We start from the raw sequence: 5403 nt of genomic DNA on the forward strand, positions 1-5403 counted from the left end.
CATGCTGGTGATGCCAGGGCTTTTGAGAGTCTAAGAATGGTATTTAGTGACTGATTAGCGCGTATCCTAAAAAAAGCTTTATAGACCATTGTCAATTATCTAAATGTATATCTGTAAGATCAAATAAAATAAATTTTCTTAAGAAGTCATATTTTTGGCAGTTTGTGTGTGTGTGTGTGTGTGTGTGTGTGTTTGTGTGTGTGTGTGTGTGTGTGTTGTCTCTCTTTGTGTACATGAATATTGCAGTTATAGGGCATGTTGATGCATGTGGACACAAAAGCATGACATCTGTTTATTTCTTTATCATTCTGACATACAGCCTTCAGAAATGCTCCTCACTGAACAAGAATCCCTACATTTCAGCTATGTGCTCTGTCTTTGTTCTTGAGTTGCTTTTAGACAACTGGAAATTTCATACTGCAAGTTCTGTTGGTGGGTTGATATTCTTTTTTTATATGGCACTTTATTGGATATTTATGTATTTACATTTCAAATGTTGTCCTTTTCCTGGTTCTTTTCTCTCCCATCCCTCTTCCCTCTGCTTTTATGGAGGATGCTCCCCCATCCACCCACCCCTTCACCACCCTGTACTATACTATACTAGGAAATGAGCTTTCACAGGTACAAGGCTTCTCCTCCTATTGAAGCCAGACAATGCCATCTTCTGCTACATATGCAGCTGGAGCCATGGGTCCCTCCATATGTACTCTTGGTTAGTGGGGTAGGTTGATATTCTTATCCTTCTGGGTACCTGATTGGTACAGGTGGTGGCCTCTTCTGGTTTTATTTTCCTGTGAGCCATCTCTGATAAGGTCACATGCATTTACCCCCAGGGCCTCCTCCAGGTCTCTTCTAAATTCTCTTACCCCCCGATTTGCAGCTGCAGGTTTCCATTCATTTTCCTGTCCCTCTAGTCATCTCTCCTGTCTCTCCCATGTGAGATCAAACACTCATTTCCTAGCTATCCCTCTAATACCAATTTTGTTTCCTCTCTCTGCCCCTCCTATGACTATTTTATTCCCACTTTTAGGTCAGATTCAACCATCCTCTTGGGTCCTCCTTCTTGTTGAACTTTTGAGTTTGTGGGGTGTATCATAGATATTCTGAATTTTTGGCTCATATCCACTTATCAGTGAGTACATACAATCCATGTATGGGTCTGGGTTACCTCACTCAGGATGATATGTTCTCATTTATTCATTTGCGTTCAAAATTCATGATGTTCTTGTTTTTAATAGCTAAATAGTATTCCACTGTAAACGCTCCATATTTTCTGTGTCTGTTCTTTTGTCGAGGGACATCTGTGCTGCCTCCAGTTTCTGGCTATTAAAAATAAAACTGCTGTGGACATGATGGAGCATGTTTTGTGTGGTGCAGCATTATTTGGGTATAGGACTAGGAGGAGTATAGCTGGGTCTTCATGTAGAACTATTTCCAACTTTCTGAGAAACCACCAGATTGATTTCCAGAGTAGTTATTCAAGTTTGCAATCCCAACAGCAGTGGAGGAACGGTCCCCTTTCTTCACATCCTCACCAGCATGTGCTGTCCTTGAGTTATTGATGTTAACCATTCTGATTGGTGTAAGGTGAAATCTCAATGTCATTTGGGTTGTATTTCAAAAACTAAGGATGTTAAGCATTTTTTAACATTCTTGTGTTTTCTTTTATTAATTATTTTATTTATTTACATTTGAAATGTTGTCCCTTCTCAGTCTCCCCTCCACAAACACCCACCCTATCCTCCTCCTCTTTGCCACTAAGATGGTACTGTCATCCACCCCACCTGCCTCAACCCTCTAGCATGCCCCTTCACTCTGTCAACAAGACTACACAGGACCAAGCACCTACCATCCATTGATGCCACATATGTAGCATAAGCCATGGACCCATTCATGTATACAATTTTAGTGGTGGTTTAGTACCTGTGAGCTCTGAGGGGTCTTGTTAGTTGATATTGTTTTCTTCCTATGCGGTTGCAATCCAGTTCAGCTCCTCAGTCTTTCCACTTTGGCTGGGAGTATCTGCATCTATCTTACTCAAGTAATGGCAAAGCCTCTCAGATGACAGCTATACCAGGTTCCTGTATGAAAGGACTTCTTGGCCTCAGCAATACTGTTCAGGTTTGGTTCTGCATATAGGATGGATCCCAAGGTGAGGCAGTCTCTGGACGGTCTTTCCTTCAGTCTCTGCTCCATTTTTCCCTGTGTTTCCTTTAAAAAGGAACAATTCCAAGTTAAAGATTTGGACCTGGATGTAGGGTTCCATCCCTCAACTGGAGGCCATGTCTATCTGCTGGAGGTGGTCTCTTCAGGTTCTATCTCCTCTCTATTGTGTATTTCAGGTAATGTCATCCCCATTGGGTCCTGGGAACCTCTCATATCCCTGGCGTCTGAGATTTTCACTGGATCTAATAGAAGAGAAAGTGGGAAAGTGTTTTGAACATGTCAGCACAGGGGGATATTTCCTGAACAGAACGCCAATTTCTCAGATTTGAAGATCAACACTTGACACATGGGACCTCAAGAAACTGAAAAGCTTCTATAATGCATAGGACACTGACAATAGGACCAAACACCAATGTACAGATTGGGAAAAGATCTTTAACAATCCTATACCTGATAGAGGTCTAATATCCAAAATACACAAATAACTCAAGAAGTTAGACTCCAGAAACCCAAATAACCCAATTAAATGTTGAGGTACAGAAAACAAAGAATTTTCAACTGAGGAATCTCAAATGGCAGAGAAGCACCTAAACAAATGTTCAACATCCTTTGTTATCAGGAAAATGCAAACCCTGAGATCCTACCTTAAACAAGTTAAAATGGCTAAGATCAAAAACTTAAGTGACAGCAGATGTTGCTGTGGATCTGGAGAAAGAGAATCTTGTGGGATTACAAGCCGGTACAACCATGTTGGGAATCAATCTGGAGGTTCCTTAGAAATTGGAAATAATTCTACTTGAAGAACTATACAACTATTTGGTATATACCCAAAACATGCTCTAACATATAACAAGGACACATGTTCCACTATGTGCAGAACTATAAACAACCCAGATGTCCGTCAACAGAAGAATGGATAGGGAAAATGTGGTACATTTACACAATGTACCTATTGAAAAGGAAACTTCACAAATTGTGCAGGCAAATGGTTGGAACTAAAAAATATTATCCTAAGGGAGGTAACCCGGTTCCAAGGACATGCATACTATGTACTCACTGATAAGTGAATATAAGCTCAGAATACCTATGATACAAGTCACAGACCATATGAAACTTAATAAGAGGGAAAGCCAAAGTAGATACTTCAATCCCATTTAGTAGGGGAAGCAAAATAATCACAATCACAGGAGGTAGGGGATGTGAGGGACCTGGCTGGAAGAGGGGAGAGGGAGGGAAAAGGTTTGGGGGCAGGATCAGGTATGGGAAGAGACAGGAGAGAAGTTCAGAGGGACAGGAGAATGAATAGAAATATGTTGCGGTTGTGAGTATGAAACAGAGGGAAACAGTAGACGTTTCTTTAAGCACTTCTTGAGCATTTGAAATTCCTTTGTTGAGAATTCACTGCTTGGCTCTGTACCCCATTTTTCACTTGGTTACTTAGTTTCTTGGAGTCTGCCTTCTTCACTTCTTTATATGTTTTGGATATGTGCCCTCTGTCAGAATGGCCCATGTGTTCTCCTATTGTCTATCTATGATATCTACAAACACTGGGGATACAAGAATGCAAATCCATGGTGGCTATTTACTTATATGCTGAGAATTTAAACTCAGGTCTGCATGCATGTACAGCACATACACTTACCCACTAAGCCACTTACCCAACCCCTAAGAAAATGTGTTTTGAATTGAGTCTTAATGTGCCTAAATGATGGAAGCATGATAGGAAACATTTTGAGCAGGGAGAGTAGTGCTTTTAAGCAAAGTATAGAGGCCGAGCGCATATCCATATTACTAAGCTATTATTACAACATTTGTGCACAGATGAGGATGTCTGGCTCTTTGTTCTTTTGAACTGATAATTAATTCTCTATATTTTAATGTAGATAACCTGAATGGAAAATTTTATTCAACAATTCATGATCACTGAACATATTCACAAGCTGAAAATAGATAAAGTCCACAGGAAGTCATCATTGATGAGGCTCAGGCTCAAATGTTAAGACTCAACATCTGTGAGGCACACCTGTATGTTAAGAAGGAAGGAATCATCAAGGCTGTGGCAGGAGAAAGGGAATAAGAAAGCAAGCTCCCCTTGTGTCTGTACATCGTCACCTTGGTGTACCTTCACATGGAACAATCATTGAATAAAGCATACCTTAACAGCATGTAACTATCAATTGAATTATGTTTTTAGTCTATTTTACTTAAGGAACTTGTATATAAGATGGTCAGATGCTTAAGGATGTCATTAGATTAATTTTTCTCTTTGTCTGGAGCTCTAACAACAAGAAGCAGGGCTGTACACTCTAAACTATGAACCTGAAAAAACATACAAATCCCTATTGAGAACAATTTGGAGAGAGTGACTTGGATATGGAAAAGGATTTTTTTATGTACAGCTAAATCCCATTTTAATTCTGTTTCTCTACTCTCATCCTGTTCAGCAGCATCCTATGATAGGCTTTGCCTTTTTTTAAAATTTTATTTTTTATTATTTAAAACATTTTTAACTTTAAACTCATTTTAAACATATTCCCTCTCCCATAATTCCTTCTAGCTCCTCTCCCCCCATACTTACCTCTTAGTTCTCTGTCACCAAACAAAACCAGTATAAGAACAAAACCCCCAAATCCAAGAAAACAAAATAAAGTGTCACTTCCTTGCAATATAAAATAAAAGCATGACCACACACACACACACACACACACACACACACACACACACACACACACACACCCCACAATACAGCAAAGTTCATTATATGTTGGTCAAGTTCTGAACAAGAAGTCTGCCCTGGACTCTACGTGTATATTCCTCGTTTAATGTATTTATGGGAACCTGAGTCTACAAACAAGTGGTTCTCCCACTTTTGTGCTTTCTCTCACGGTCTTTCCTTCTGTTGGTTTGTCTTTTCCAACTTTGATGTGACCATCTTATTACATATTATATATATAATATGTAATATTATATACATATAATATATTAACACACACACATACATATTTTAAATGAGTACAGTAGTGAAAACATAGTGACTAGGGTGAAGCGTAACAGCTGATCTGTAATTTATACCTGATGGGAGAGGGAAAGAATCAGTTTTCTCCATCTGAGTGACATTTTCCTCTTTTTAACATAATCACTCCTCGACTTTAAAATACACTCTTTACCCTTATTGCATCAATTCAATTGAAAACATACTGAATAACCAAGTAAGAACTTCAAAAACCATCATGTTTT

Source organism: Rattus rattus, chromosome 6, assembly GCF_011064425.1.
Source record: "Rattus rattus isolate New Zealand chromosome 6, Rrattus_CSIRO_v1, whole genome shotgun sequence".
NCBI classification, from domain to species: Eukaryota; Metazoa; Chordata; class Mammalia; order Rodentia; family Muridae; genus Rattus; species Rattus rattus.